Here is a 16,881-nt window from a genome sequence, read left to right as displayed (position 1 = left end):
TAAAATCCGGAGGCCTTTTGAGACACTTACGCTGTTGCGTTAATTGTCCGAAAACGTCCAGCGCAGACCGGGAGTGATCATTCTCTGTAATGGTTGGTCTTAACCGTGCTATGTGGCGAAGCCGATCTCTTCACCACCATCTGTTTCTAGAAGTTGTGTCGGCTGTGCTGTTCCCTCCGAAGTCGGCCCAGGACGCCCCTGCGATAGACGTGACGTTGCCCGCCTGAGCGTGGCCGACGGTAAGCAGTTCCTCCACCACCATCTTTTTTACAAGTGTATATGACCGTTAAAAGGATTGTGAAACCGTTTCCAAAAACTTGTTGTTGTCTTGTTCTTGTCTGTTTGTCAAGTAATATTCTATCATGGAGAAAGGAGGCGCGTACTTCTCCGTTACCATGACGATGTACGCGCTTGTAATTTGGGATCCGGCCACTGGAGAACCGCTATCGATATGTAGCATTCGGGATCGCGTGCACGGATAAAACGTCACTTCCGTTTGACGTAACCTCCCGAAGGACGGCCAGTTTGAAAAAAAAAATCGCAGTTTTAAAAACCGTTCAAATGAGGAATGTGGGACTTTGGGTGTCGAATCCATGGCCTACAACGTATGAAAAGGAGCCATACATTTAGTGCTTTCTCAACCCCTTGAAGAGTAGTTCGCATTTTGTGTCTTTCCACAAAGCCATATTTTCACTATAGGAAACAACAACATCAAATAAGTCGTGAGTATGATCTGGTGTGATTCACCACTGGAGGGCAGTACACTACCCCATTGCACGGGAAACATTAGATGTGAGATATGAGAATCAAGTTAAAGTTATGTGCAAGTACAACATTTGAGCTCTCCTCCACTGGCTGCGCTGCGCTACAAAAAAGGAAGGTGAAACAGAGAGGCGGCAACTCTGTGCTCAGTCGAGTACTGCTAGCCGACAGACGTTCAACCTGGCAGCAATTCTTGGCCCATGTCAGAGCCACGTGCAACACCGTCGATGTCTTCTGATCTTCTTGGAGTTCCTCTTGTCTACCGGATTGCTCCAGACACGCTGTAGAGTCCTACTGTGTACCTCAATGACCGTTGGTGTTTCTTTCTTTCTTTTTTTTTTTTTGTTCACTAGGAAACGAAATATGTAAAGTGGATCGAGTCTTCCTTCATCCCGTTCTCTTCACGTTGCAGCCATGCGTGGCAATCTGTAACACGACCACTAAAACACGTTTATTACCACGCTTCATCGAGCCACGTGGATCACCGTCGATGTCACCAATAGGTCGGGATCTGTCGGTAATCAAACTGTTTGGAACTCTGGAACAAAGTGGGGCATATCACCAAGGTGGTGAAAAGTTTGCTGAGACACGTGAAGACAGGGAATTCGCGTGTTTGATGAGCACGTCCCGTTTTGCCTTGTCTCTTCGTTCCCAATGCAACTTCCTCAAGTCTGCCTGGTACAACTTCTCAACAAACTTTCAAAATTTGAACTGGCGGAAAATTATAGGGACACCTATGTGGATTGTGCCACCTAGAGAAATGTTACAATTTAAATGGGAAGTACAACTAGAGGCACGTGGTCTTACATGTCGGCCGTTAGCGCTCGTACGCAAAGCTGCCTCGCGGTCGCCGTCTGACGGAGAACGAGCGAGGCGAATCCCGTGCCCTTCATGCAGCCGGGCTCACTCTTGGGCGCATCGCTGCGTAACTGCGTCGTTCAGTCAACTGCCATGGTTGTAAAAATTGACAGTTCAGTTCCGGAAGGACTAGGAAGCTGTAATCAGGCTTGTGTCACTACGACGGGTGTACAACAGCTCTATATCCGCCAACCAGCTGAAAGCAGACATGGGTCTCCAAGTGGAAGATCCTGAGAGCCATTCACCGTAAGAAAGGCATCGCCTGCCGGGAAACCATGAAGAGTGCTGCGTAGCTCAGCGATTCGCACACGCGCGCTCAAGAGGACTTTGCCAGCCAACATATTGCCATGGTGCAGTGTGTGACGTAAGGTGCTCGTACAGATAGCATTTGGTTCTTCGAGACAGACCACTGCGAGCTGCGGGTTCTACCGCCTAGTTCTTTGTGCCTGCTGGAACTCATATCTGGTTCCTGGTGCTTGGTTCCGGCTGTCGGTCTGCCCACCAGATTCCTGCCGCTGCCTCGGATTGTTGCTGGGACGCTGCCACTGCGAAGTGTGCGCTGAGCTACTCCTGCCGCTGGGTCTGCGTACGAGGTGCTTCCAGGATAAGTCACAGCCCAGGATCTCGACCTACGACCACAAGAAAGGTTGTGCTTACACGTTATTTGACTCCGTCTCATGCTAGCTTCTGTCCAAATAACCCTGAGGGCTCTAGCATCCGCGTTCAGTGTAGGAACTGTGGACTGGCCCACTGTCGCGTATGTTAGCTCACAGACCGCCGCATCACACACATGAGAACCGAGTGGATGAAGGCAAGGCCTCTTCTGGTAACCGTGTCTGCGTAAAGTTTCACGTTTCACGGTCCTAATGGTGGTTCCTGTCACAACAGGAGGGTTTTGCGCAAGGATCCACCTTACCATTGCAAACTAAACTGTCGTGATGGTTTGAAGAGCCTTACGGGGGCTCTCCTCGCAGGCTGAGTGGAAGACCCTGAGAGATAGACAAGAAGGAACATTCTTCGCTTCTTCTTCTTCTTCTCTCTCCTTCCCAAGAAGGCCGCGCTCATTGGTATCCGTAAACGATTTGTCCAATCATTGAGAGAGATGGCTTGAGGAGACCAATTCGCATTGTCCTAAGAAAGAGAGAGAAAGAGTAAATCACGAAGGACGCAACGGATGACTCTTGTGTTTCTCCCAAGGTAACGTCATCTGTCATTCCCCAAGGATACATCTTTGCCACTCTAAGGTAGCCTACGTCAGCTGCAGAATGAACGGACTCAGTTCTTCGAGGTCACCTTCTTCCGTTCCTTCGTCGTCAGCCTAACCTCGTTGTCGTTGACAGGGTCTGGTCTTCCAGAAAGACAATCCTGCAATACAGGTGAGCAAGCACACCCGAGCATGGCTGCAGCTTAACCAAGCTACGGCTGCCACTGGCCACCCCCTACCCACTAACTACAACTAATCACTCCCCTGGAGAATCGTTGTGCGCAGGATGTACGCGAACTGACACCACTATCTGTCAGGAGCTCAATGAAGCTATAAGGGATGCATGGGAGTCAAATCGACATTGACACCTAATTGACATCTCCTCGACGCTACTGGTGCCAACAGAGGTCCTACGAAATACTAAGTGATGATGATGGTGGTAGTGGTAGGAGTACTAAGTCTCGTAATATGTTTGCTTCTTTGTTACAAAATACACTCAAAGTGCACCGCACTGGATACTGCACTAATTGGCGGCACCCTTCTCGTATCGTTTATATCGTAAACAACAACACTCCTTATGTATATACTCCAATCACGAATAATCGAAACGTGCGGTATAACTTCTCGAATCGCTCTCAAGAACCTAACAAGCGTTGACAGCTGACAGATTCGTGCGCACTTCTAGAGGTAACGTCCACGAGAGAAAATCAGGCAGTGCTGTCACGTGCACTCACGATCGTCAAATTCGAAAGCACGATTAAGACAGTTGAAGCGCCGTCGCAACGCCCCTTTAAAACACTCGATGACAGAAGAACGTCAGGGTAGGCTACTATTTAGGATCACGAAGTGATCCTTGATGGCTGTCGGTCCATAGTGTGTGTTTATTAACGAGCCTTCTGGTCTGCGATCGCATATGCTGTCTCGGAAGGTTGAGGTAAGGCTATGGACTTTTGACATTGCGTTGATGCGGCTTCAAGTACGAGCAATATGTTTTATATTATAGACGGCGTAAACACATGGACCAAGTACAGATCTCGCCAACGAGAAGTCGCTAATTTCTCTCATTATCGAAGCAGGTGGTGAATTCACCGACCCGTGACCCGCAGGAAACGCGAGACTTGATGAACAATCCCCGAGTTCTTAAGGAACTCCCCCATCATTATAAAGAACATCTTCATCATTCTGTCGCTATGTTTATGATGTTACCAGTGGACGCAATCAGCAGGTGCTGTGGCAGCCATCTCCTCCGACACCCATCATTAGTCGGAGAGCGACTGATTTATTTATCATTTCGCGATAGGTGGACTATGATGCGCGGTGGAAGAACTGCCTTTTAGGGTAGGGCCCACATACACAACCAGCAGATGGGAAAACGACACCTGCAACTTTGCGAGCACTCAAAGGAAATGTCTATACATTTTGAGTCGCAAAAAGAACGCGACCTTTTCTTATTCGCACATACTTTAACCGGTGCAACTAAGCACGTTCTTCATCGCATAGCAGACTTGTGCTTCAAGTACCAACTACCCTATCCTGTGGCCTGTCCGGAGGCCAAGGTTGCGTGTTCGAACCCGGCAACTTGGCAGCAAGGCGCGTCGAATTCCGCGAGGGACGTCAAACAAGCTCTGTCGTATACACTCAGAACCTTCGGGTGGGCAAAACTAATCCACAGATTAGTCGACCACTGTGACGTCATAATTTTCTGGCCCCGTTACCGATTATGAAATACTTTATAATATAATATTACATCAAATCAATTTCATATGGAAGAGCGCCCGGTTGACGTCATACCTTCTTTCACACTAACAGTTGGTATTTTTCAATGGTGAATCGCCTTCAGTATATGCTCCGTTTATTCTGTTTGTTCCGTTTATTCAGTATACTCTGTGGTTCCCGTTCACTCATGAACTATGGAACAGGTGCAGAAGCGCAGGTTTATACACAACACCGACATAAGAGTAAAACAACTTAAACCGTTCGCCCCTTTTGTCGGAGAGATAAAAAATTTCGCGACGACGCGACGGAAATTCAAGATAAAAAATTACTAGAATAAAGTTCTTTAAGATTTTAGATCTTAGATTTTAGAAGAGTTTAGATTAAAGTTCTTTCTAAAGTTCTTTTTTTTTTTCGTGTAGTTGTAGCGAAATACCAAACTTGACGAGCACAAAGACGTGTTTACGATTCGATAAGAATTCAGAGGAACAAACATTCCAGACGTATTACACTGCGAGTTATCGCAACGATTCGTTTAAGTATATTCTTATTTTGCACGTGTTATTAAGGAATGGAATCAGTTAACGGATAGGATTCTCACCTCCAGAACTGTGTCCTCCTTCGTCTCGAGTGTTATTTGTGTAACCTCTGAGTACCCATCCCATTTTTCGTGTCGCTCGTTTTTTACTCTTTTTTGTTTCTCCTTACTATCTTCTTCACTTCGGAATCTGTTTCGATTGTTAACCTGATATCTTCAGTGATGCCGAGGTGTATGCTGATATATACCTTAACAAAATGTTTCCACTCGTAACTATGACTTCCAGAAGGAAGGATGTTGGTACTCGGTAGTATCAGGAAATAAATAAATAAAATAAGTAATGTGCAGCATATGAACGCTCGTGGGTCCCAATTAGAGCAGGTACTTCTTCCAGTAGTATAGTTTCGATGGGTTTCTCGGTTTGTGTTCGAGCTCTGAAACCCACTGAAACTCTTGAACGAGTTTTACCTCGAGGGCTTTTCAAAGTTTCAAAATTGGTGATAGTATCGATTACCTTGGGCCTTGGTGAGAGGGGCTCGAGGGTGTACCCGATACAAATGGCGGAGTTTTTATTTTTGTCTCTCTCATAAACCAGCGACGTCGTAGACACAACTACCGCTCGTTTGGTGATCACGCTAAGCAGTGGGAGGACGTGAGGCCAAAAAATGGGAAGCTGGGACGCATTTTCTTCGGGAAAGAATATATCATCGCTGACCTCGCCGTTAGCACATTCTGCAGAACGAGGTGCCCGCAACCGACCTCTATTGGGAAAAGTGGACATAGAGCGTGTGGCCGATTTTCAATTTCGAGGGAGACCCTTCCAAGAGCATGACGGAAAGTAACGGTCCTCAGGCTGAATCAGGCGAACACAAAACAAGCCTAAGAACATGGACAACTTAATTATGGCAGTCATCGAGAAAGCCAGACAGCGGCGGGAGTCGAAGCATGTACCTCTCGATTGCCCGTCCAGAGGTTACATACGCGGTAGAAATCATTCGCTGTTGAAATAATTTCCACCACACCGGCAGGCAGATGGCTCGGAAATAGCAGCCTAGCACCCATTATGCGCTGTACCTTCTTGAACGTTACAGAGAGACCGAAATCCGTGACGTTACGCAATACAACTCCACAAAAGCAGGAAGACCCTTCCTTTTGGCCAACACTTAATCTGAGAGCAAGAAAGTTTGACCCAGATGGAACTAAAATAACAGTTACCCTCTTCCTGTCTTGGCTTAATCGGGCCGAGTTGAACGCGAAAGAACAAGATTTATTCCTTTACCTGCGAAGAGTAGAGGTTTAATTCCCGTGTATATAAAGGTCTGCCGGATGTACGCCGAAATAAACGCTTAAAAATATAAACGTTCGAAAATCCTCGCCTAATTATTCCACACGTCAAAATCCATCCGCCGAAATAAACCATTTAACGCCATCCGCGACCTTAAAATCCACACTGTCAAAAGAAATCATAGTAGGCCTCGGAGGGTGCTCTTCTCTCTATACATATACGTTACTTTATGAAGGATACGATGTTCTGCTCAACGAAATTCGTTCAATATTCCAATCTGTTCGCCGGTTGAAACCCGACCGAGTACCGGTGGCTATACTTGGTGGAAGGGTACAAGTTGCTCAGACACGCCTTCCTTCCTCCAGGGACGTTAAATGTGATGTGTCGAGACGCACGCTAAGGAACCCTCAGGTGGGCAATATTAATCCACAGACCCGACCACTGTGGCGTCACTCATGACCGCAGTTGACGACCGCAAACCGCAGACCGCGACGCAAAGTCCCTAATTATTATCTATTTCCATTTGTATCATAATCAGAGGTGCCTTTTTGGACAGTTGGCTCCGTTTGCAAAGCTATCTCCACACGTTGTCCCTCAGAAGCCCGTTTGTCTATTAGTCATGTCTATTAGGTTATTCCGAGAAAGAACCGAATAAATACATAGTGAAGAATACATTGCAGGATTTTAAATACTGACATAACGGGCATAATTGGGCAACGTAGGTTTGCCAGTCTTTTTTGTTCAGGGGACATTGTTTAAGTTTTTTTTTTTTTTTTGCTGGATTTTTGGCACGCTGGTGTACGTCACCAACACGAGGCAGCCGTTTACTTTTCAATTTTCATTTTCTAAAAAAAACTATGAGAGCGGGGGAGGGAGGATGTTGCTCGGGAACTATGAGCGCAATGAGGGCTCAGGCTATCGAATATTTTCTGAGATTGCAGATACCTTCGAGACATCGACGAACCATCAACTGGGACTTCCCTCGCTGCGAGACTCTTTACCAAATTACTGCGATGAAACACAAAGTGTTGTCGTTGTCATCCGGATATAGACAGCAGATGACACGATCGCGCTTGGTCGGTTTTAATCAAATAGTGAGGCATAACTCAGTCCAGAAGTGTGACGAGAATACGTCATCTAATCTGGTGAAAAGCACAGCGACGGATAAAACGTAATTTTCGAGAACGCAGTTTCTTTGAGCAAACTCATTTCCGCATACCTCCAGAGATAAATGACCAGCTATACGGAGAAAATTGGTTCTGGTCTCAGCAGTGCAGATAGAGTAGGTCCGCACTAGACAATCTCGCAAAGATCACAGGCCAACTCTATATACAGTCGTGAACATGACCGGTGCTTGAGGCGAATGGATTCCGTTTCAGTGGCCTTCTCCATCGAGGACATTTTTTTTTTACGGAAAAGTTGACAAAATCGGTTCATTTCAATTTATCTTTGTGACTCGAATCACCTTATTTTTTAAAGGGATACGTTCCCTATCCCCAATAAACAAAAAATCCCTCCCTCTTGCGCTAAAGCACAAAGCTACGCTAAAATGAACTGCTTCAGAGCGCGTCGGCATATCATCAACGGTTGGAACCAACAATATTATGTTTTCGTGACAGTGCAGATAACAATGTCAAAACTGATGACCGTCTCAACCGTGAGTGTCAATAGTTTTGGATGTCTTTCAGTCCATTGTGACTGGGATATTCCCGGTTACGAAATAAATCAGTTGTCTAATCCACATCCTTCACTCCCGCTGTTAATACAGGGTGTTTCAAAAAACGTGTCATTCGGACTTTATAAAAAAACGGGGCGACGGAAAAATACGGGGTGAACGGCATTTGTGTGGCAACTGAATTTGCCATCTTGCAAAAATATTTTCATTTGATTTTAATTAAAATAAATTGAATTTCTTTAATTGAACTCTAAAATTTCCCAAGTCAACCTAACGTTTTTTTTTTTACAGAATTAGAGAGCCCGTAGCGAACTTAGTCAGATCCACTAAGAAATCCGCTCGATATTGCAAATGGAACTGCCCAAAAAAATTCCGAAATTGAGGCTTCAAAGTTTCGGGTATCGTTGCAAAGTTTCGGGTTTCGGGTAAGTAAACTTTTTTTGGATCTGAAAGGCCAGTTATTCAGGTGGCCCAGCGACGATTCCATTTCACCATATTACCACCAGCAATGGGGTAGAGTATCCCATCTGGCCATGAAACTCCCCACTCATAATCATCATTTAAATAAAGTTGTTGTTGTCGTCTAAAATGCAGCTATTGTATTTAGTACACTCTTGAAACACTCTTTAAAAAAAGCAGGTGTACTTTAACTTCTCTTTCTTGCCACATATATTACTCCCTTTTGGATAGTTCCGCTCTAACCCCCTACTGGGGAGTAATATTATTCTCCGGCAGGGACTAAGGGAGTAATGTTACTCCCTGAGGACACTCCTTTGTTGAGAGTAATTGTACTCTCCAAAAGGGAGTTATATACGTGGCAAGAAAAATGAGTTTTTTTTAAGAGTGAAGACGTGTGCAGCGTCCTCTACGACGTCACATTCGCTACAATTCGGGGAGGAAACCTTTCCAGAAGTATAACCAGTAGACGGCCGCTGTAGGGAGCATTGAGGCGAAGCCTACAGATGATGCAAGCGGCCGATACTATCCCGCGGTGGCATTCGAAACTTGAGCTCGGGTACTTAATTGATTTCGGTTTCCATATTTCTCGCGCGATGCTGCGTACGGGTGCGATCTTTCGCTTAGCTATCCTGCTGCCTCCTGGTTCACACATGGGGATGACGGAAGATAAGAAACAGCCCTCTCCTTCTCTACCCGACCCCGACACGTTCGGTGGGTAGGTGAGACAGCGTGCCTTTATCGTGATGACGACGAATGCACCGCGAGGGCTTTGTGAACTAGTATACTGTAAACGTATTTTCATTCGCGATGTATTAAAAATTGTACTCGCGAACACAGCTTGACGTTTATCCCGCGAAAGGAAACAGCCCTGGAATCGTGAAATCAAATACACGCGAATAATTTCGCAAATGACTGAATGCGCGATTCGCGAAATTTAATACACCGCGAATAAAAATGCGTTTACAGTATGTGCAGAAGGAGAAGTCATATCGAAGCGAATTGGCAGCGAGAGAGCGAAAGAGCGCATTAGTACGCTGCTCCGCGCAAGAAACATGTAAAAACCGAAAGCAATTAATTACTCGAAAAACTCAAATCGTCGACGCCCACTTTATATATATTATATATATATTCCTTTATTTTTCTTTCTTTGTTTTGTCTCATTTTGTATTCTCTTTCTTTTTTTGCTGAAGGTTCCGACAAGTAAAACAGAGTTTCCGAATGCGTCCTAACGAAAATTTAAAATTTGGGAGATTTATTCAATTAATGAGCGTACGCAAATGCGCCGCTCAGTTTTTGGCCGATGTCTCAGGGATGCTCGCTGAAAAGAAAGCTTGTTGACAGCGCCACCTGTTTAGGAATTATTCAGCCGGGGGACGTTCGTGAAACACCCGGTATAGCGGTAATAAATATCCGGTCAGAAGCAGCATATTTGCTGGAGGGTGGCTATCCCGAGGGAGGGTAACCCCGAAGTAATGTCACTTCGTCTGACATCCACATGCACTATATTTCGCCGCGGATATGAACCCTCCCCGCTTCACTACTCCTTGGAAATTCTGCAGTGACGTCACACCGACTTGCGTCCAATTAGAACGCGTTTATGACGTGACTGCGGGTTTGAAGGAATTTCAATTTCGTCTGTTTATTTTGCAACGTAGATTTTCATCAATTTATTTCGATATACACGTTGCTTGTTATGCGAGGAATTGAGGGTCGCCTCTTGATGGCTTAGAAAATGGGAGATACCTGGGTGAATAGCGGAACGTCACGCGTAAATCTGCAGATGATATCATAGACGCGCAAATGATTTAATTCGCAATTTAATCTGGAAATTTATTTCTATCCCGTTCACCGGTTCAGTAAGCCAGTACTTACCTTTTTCTTTCAACTATATAGGACTTTTAGAAGAGCTTCTTGGATCAGGTCCAGAACTCAAAGTCTTCCTAACACGTCGTGCTTGGCGGCAGCAGAACCGGCCTTGGGCGTTGTCCTTGACCAGGTTCCAGCGGGGTGGCGGACGTCGCTTTGGAAAGTATTCATTGCGTTTGCCCCGGTGGAGTCCAATGTGTTCTCCATCTCTAACGGCAGTTGTTCTACATCCATTCTCAAGATCCTCTCTAGCCACACATGACGACTTCGACATATGTTCTACTATGCATGCTGTACACCCACCAAATATCGAAATTTCTTCAACTCCAAAATGCGTGAGGATTGGGGGAAGAGCTATTTCACTGCAGGTAGTATAGGATGCAGCACCTCAGATCAACTACATAAGTGGTATTTCTAAAAAGCTCCGCAAAAACAATCCGTTTCTCCTTTCCGGTTTGTAGTAGCCGGTTGTAAGGGGAGGACCTCGATCTTCCCGGTTGCGAAATCCCCGATCTCGAAACAAGGAGAATTACTTCGCCAAACAGCTGTGGATAGAGCGCGATAATTTCCGAGCTTCCGTTCGAAAACACATTTGAAGGTTATACGAGATTTACGGATTTACGCGGAGAAAAAAATCTCGTAGGCAACGCCACTGCGTCATCGTCGAAACGAACGGGTAACTTAAAACGTCGTAAAGAAAAGAGTCTATTTCCTTCCAAAAAACGACAATTAATCGAGTTTCGTCTTCCACTTTGGGAAAGGGAAGAGAATGATGATGATAATGACGGACAGAAGAAAAAAAAAAGGGGATGTGAGTCGCTACCCCAGAGGAAGATCCTGACGGGTAATGGAACAGAATTCTAGTTACCTTCTCGCGGCTTTCTTATCCCCAAGAAGGATCTCGCCAGAGACTTTTTTTCTCTTTCATTGTCGTTGAGGGTGGAGCTGCACTTTGGCGAATGTTACCAGATGAAACTTGAAGGCCAACTGCGCGTGAGCCAGGAAAAACAAATTCTACGATTATAGTGCTCCGCTAAGAGTCCATTTGACATTTACTTAGCAGTTTCGTAATCTCGCTGAAAGCACGTTGTACGAGGCATAGTCCGCCGGCTCCTGATGGCTTAGCACTGCGACGGTACGGTATGGCATTGTAGTGTACTAGGGTAGCGTCATATCGTAGTTGCCCGTCAAACCTGTAATGGTACGTCAGTATGTACTGAACACCGAATGACGTATAATCATGGGATGGATGCGTGCCTCTGATGGTGGAACAACATGGACCGAGACACTGGTAGCGGTATCTTCTTACGTTCAACACCCAGCCACTTGAATCCATCCGAGTCAATGATGGCATAACCGCAACAAGGTAGAGGCCTCCGTGAATTACAGTCAATTTGTCAGGGAACAACCCTTACACCACGTTTCACATGGTGCTGCGAGTGGGAACAATCCCCGGACAGAGTGTCTACGGAACCAAGCGTGGATGCGCCCTAACAAGAGAGACAAAGACACTTGTGCGCAGCCAGCTGTAATTGGTCGTCCGCTCCCTCAAGCGTAGTGAACCCGAAACGGAGGTTGAGCGAAATATTTGTCCTTGGAAGACCAATGGTGGCTATCAGCGGTTGTGATCTGCAAGTGATCGATACCTTCACATTCCACCAGTGGGATGTTGCTCACCGGCTCCTATACTTTGTGTCACCGAAAAGATACAAAACCAGGAATGGACCGAACGAGGTATCACGTTTTCTGGCAGACTCAGTTCCCCTTAAAGTCGACCGCAGGCAAAACCCCACTACCTCTATCCACGCCACGGTTGCTCGAGAAATAAAAAGAAAAAAAGGGAAAAGCTAACCAGCAGTGTCGTAGGGAATACACAGGCAGACGCAAGTAGACTAGTATACACATTAGTACACGTGTTGAGTGGAACGTTTGTGGCTTCAACGCTTTCTGGAAATATGTAAATTGCCTATTTAAAGCAAGCACGCGTAAATGTGATAGAAGACAACAACAACTTTATTTAGGTGATGATGATTGTGGTGTTCCATCACCACGGGCGATACTAAGTATTGAAGAAGTTTGGCACTATGCACATCTCGGGAATTATTCCTTCGCGAGAACGTTATTTTTAAATATCACGCAAAAGGTGATGTGGTTGTCTGGCTGATATGGCTGCTCCCAGAGCGACCTGGGACAACTTCATAGACATTTGCAGAGTCTGAGAAAACCGCGGGGAAAACCACTGAAATTCGGTCCAAATTACCGGAGCAGCAAGTGGCGACAACAGCCCTCAGTCGAAGTGATTACACCGCGTCCAATGACTGCCCTCCTTGTATACGACCCTTGTATAAGAACGCCCTTGGAATGAAGACTGAATCAATAGTTGTGACTTACTGAGGGAGCAATTTACCGCCTCGTTGACTGGCACAACCAGAACTCACTGACAGCTATTTCATTCCATTTCTCGCAACAAAAAAGAAAGAACAAGAAAAAACAAACACTCAATCCTCCTTTAGGAACTAGGTGAAATTTCTCGGAAATCTAGCACGGTGGCGTTCTTCCGGATATCGCCAAATTTATGGCCTCGGCCGACGAGGGGGTCTCGCTGGGAACTTGCATTAAATGCGACCCAATATTTATGCCTTCATAAGTAAGTTCCGTTTTCAAGATAAAAGAAAGAGACGAGGAATCAAGTTAGGACTTATCTTACCCCACAACTGCTGGAAAGCTTATCGCGCTTTATTGAAGAGGGTTTACAGGTACCTGCGAGGACCAGACTTTTAACATTGATTTTCGAATTGTGCGTTAACGCAGCGAGGCAACTGCGTTCTACAGGTACGGACAGATGCACAGCAGGAAGGAGGTTAGCGGAGAAGGAGGTTAGCAGGAGCGGGTTCCCTCGGCCGATGGTTGCCGGAACTTAGTGTCCCTGGTTCAGGCTCTCCTTGTACTCACGACTGTACTCGTCACTAACATTCCAACATTACTAGGATCTCAACACCGGTCGAAGGCTCTTCGAGGTTCTCCATGAAATCGAACGATTATATTTTTTCCTAGCCCGTAGTGCTTATGTGAGAAAATGATAAAGATCACGAAAGCGCCATCCTTGTACGCTTCCGTGCTCCTCGGGCTTCAATAAGATCAATGAACATAACCTATGCCATAACAGAGACGCACCTTACACAAACAAACGTCTCCAGTTACCACCCGACGGGACCATTATCCAAACTGTCTCCCTGTCAATCACGACTCGAAGCGGCTTCTTCACACGTCAACTCCCAGCCGCAGGCTTTCTTTTCACCCAAAAGAATACCATGCCGGAATCGACCTCGGCTGCCACCGAGGAGTACCAGGACCTTGTGGAACTTAGAAAAACAAATCTTGTATTGTAAACAAGACCTCGCCATGCAGTAAACGGCGTGGATTTGAATGTGCAGGGCGTGAACAAAAGCCGTCAAGACTAGTGTCCGAAATGTGAGAGGAGTCTTGAATGGGTCTAGAAGGGTTAAGAAAACAGGCGCTGTTTATAAGATTTTTGGAACCAAGTGACATAACTCCACACTATGTGAACTTTACAGAAATACAAGTTTGTAAAAAGGCGTGTGTGGATGTCTTCGCTAAGAGCAAACTGACGCGTTATTGTGTCGCGCTGATAACAAGGTGCTGACTGAGCATTGGTCCTTTTTTGACAGCACAATGGTCCAACTCTATTGTTGCGAGGGGCAGTAACAGGGGTGCGATTTACCACAGAGAAAGTACCGAGAGCGTGCGTTGTGCTGGCTCGTATAGACAGGGACGTATTGAGAATATCGACACTGATGTAGGGTACGAACAGTTTTCATTCAAGGTGAGACCTTCGTTAGCTCTAGGAAAGAATGCAGTATGAATGATGGGATACACAACTCAGGTATGGGAAGGGTTGACAATGTTCTGTGGGGGAGGTCAGTGGGGGTGGAGTTGGTGAAGGTGGAGAAGTGACGAAGGTAGCCGTAAAGGGAAAATCTGGAGAGCCATGAACAGGAAAGTGCAGCAAGGGCGAGAGCGGTGCACTCGAGCTTGAAACGTTGGTCGACCGAAGCATGGGTGACGCCTCCCCAATCATGATTCTTGCTCAACACTGCAATTGGAACCCCACGTGAAGAAACGTGGCATATTGGCCCGCGTAACCTCCAACAAGGGCTTTATACGAAAGCCGATTCAAAGCCCTTTTAATATCCATATTTAGAAGGCGTCCTTTGACGATGTCCCAGAGCTTAACGACGCTCACACCAGGAACAACTCTCGACCATTTCGAGATTGTGCAAAAAGGACTAATACCGGATTAAAGGAGAGGGTCTTACAAGGAACCGCCGTGTCGCCTCGAGTATCCAGGGGAAGTTTTTTCTTCTTCTTCACAAGGAAAGAAACGGGGGTCTGGGAAAGCTCTTTAAAGTCGGGACGAAAGGAAAATCCGAGCGAGGAAAAAAATAATATTTCGATCAACATTTCATATGGACGTGACGTTGCGCACCTCATGTTAGAGGCTCTGTATAGAACCCTATTGGACGCGTCTCAGTCTATGGACTCAGTTTATGACCATGGGACAACAACGGCAAGCTGTTATCATCACCACCATCTTATGACTATGGGTGAGGACCTGACTAGAATACTCGGGGACAATGTAGTATCGGAAACGCCGCTGCTTCATCTGGGGTGTCTCAAATCTAGCCCATCTTTTTAGACCGTGTTACAGCTTGGACAGTACTTAAACGTCCTACTACCGGTACTGCGCGTAAACGACATATCCTCAATTGGAGACTGTGGCAAATCTGTCCAACAAAACAGGATGCTGAGCTTTAGGGATAAGCCCACTTGGATAAGCCATCTGAGCGTAAGCATAGAAACCAATGTTGTCCAGTAATGATGACAACTACGTTTGATAGTTAACTATAAAACTAACTATTAAGTTCTACTCGAGTGTGCGATAACCCTACATATACCGTGAAGGGGTATATTTTTACTCCCTGTTAGCACCGCGAAGCGAGTGTGGCTGTATACAGAAGTGGGTCAGTGTGCGACAAGAGCCGGTCTCTGGCGAGTTTACCGAACGGCCCATGGAAAACATGAGACAGCACAGCCGGTAGTAGAACTGGAACCTCTCCAGCTTCAGCATGCATGATGTTGGAGCATACCACTTGCCAGCGGATGTCACGCATGCCAATGGTATACAGGGTGTTTCACCTATAACACCACATGCTCTACACCTACGTAGAGCAAAAAAACAAAAGGAAAAGGGGGAAGGCGGTAAGAAATACAGTTCCTTCGGTGAAAAAAAAAACGAAAAAGTCGAGTCAGTGAAGCAGAGAGTCAGACACTGTGTGGGTCACAACATAGTGTCAAGGTTGTCGATCACAATCAAAGCCATAGTCCCGTAGTTGTAATGTGTAGAAGTGATAAGTTACAAAGCACTGATCAACTTGGTGAACTCAAGAACCACAACAGAACCTTCAATGCGACCGCGTGTTGGCCAAGAACCTAAAATTTGCGCAGCGTCGAAAGGGCGGGCATCCAGACCTCTAGTTCTAGGGCCCTACGACTGTCGCCGTATTTCGAACCACAACCCATGAAAAGACATTTCCTATGCATTAGTAGCAACTTAAAAAAAGGTGACCGGCCGGCCCTCAGTGATTTCGCAGTCAAGAACGCCCCACCCCCTCAGTTTCCCTCTCAGCGTCACGCTAGGGGCTGCGGCTGATAATAGCACCTCTGTGTCAATACATACCGTTTTCTTGTCTGTCTTTCTCTCTCTCTCTCTCTTTGTGTGTGTGGTGGGTTAAGAGATGGGAGAAATACACACGTGACAGTTGTGGGTGAAACTGTCGGCCTGCCGGCATTTCGTCATGTCACATCGACTGGGACGGGTTCAGCCTGGTATGAGCTGAGCGCGGCATGGGCTATGGCCTGAAATAGAAAGCTAAATCAAGCCAGAAATTACAAAGGCATCACGGAAACAACGCCTCAATAGTATTGTGATGGGCTGAAATACGTGTTGAGGTCATTCACTTGAAATGATTAGTATTTGGTTCGTCTTCAAAATTCCAGCAATTGTTGTGTGGGGAAGCATCTCATGTCATCATCACTTTTCCTTCATTCGTTCCCTCGGGTTGTTTATGGGCACCTAATCAAACATAAAATTATTATTATTGTTACTATTATTATTCATTTCTCGTTGTTATTGAAGTGCGCTATAACTACCCTTCAATGTGCTTCAGCAAATGTTATTTGTGGAATTCGTACATGTCATTCAGTATAAGTCCCATTTTGTGACATTTTTTTTTCTGTTATGACCTTTGCCGGCCTTACTTGAGTTGCAACGAGTTCAGACTGATGTGAGCTGTCTCGGTATGAGTTGAGTGTGGTATGAGATGACGACCTGGTATGAGTTGTGTCGGTGCCGTCGACACAGTTCCTCCTGAATGGGCACAAAAAGGCATACTAACCCCCTCCCCCCCCTCCTGCTGTCGTCCTCCATCTGTCCATATCTG

General features: G+C 46.0%; 1 long non-coding RNA gene across 1 annotated transcript; it reads right to left on the bottom strand.

Annotated features, from left to right (window-relative positions):
- Positions 1–720: 720 nt before the first annotated feature.
- LOC135389792 (uncharacterized) lies at positions 721–2,641 on the bottom strand. The gene is made up of 2 exons (XR_010421582.1): positions 2,537–2,641; positions 721–2,456 (listed from the first exon to the last, which is right to left on the bottom strand). It is a non-coding gene; the product is annotated as an uncharacterized LOC135389792 (long non-coding RNA).
- Positions 2,642–16,881: the final 14,240 nt, after the last annotated feature.

Source organism: Ornithodoros turicata, chromosome 3 (genome assembly GCF_037126465.1).
Source record: "Ornithodoros turicata isolate Travis chromosome 3, ASM3712646v1, whole genome shotgun sequence".
NCBI lineage: Eukaryota > Metazoa > Arthropoda > Arachnida > Ixodida > Argasidae > Ornithodoros > Ornithodoros turicata.
This window is presented reverse-complemented; position numbering and strand designations above follow the sequence as displayed.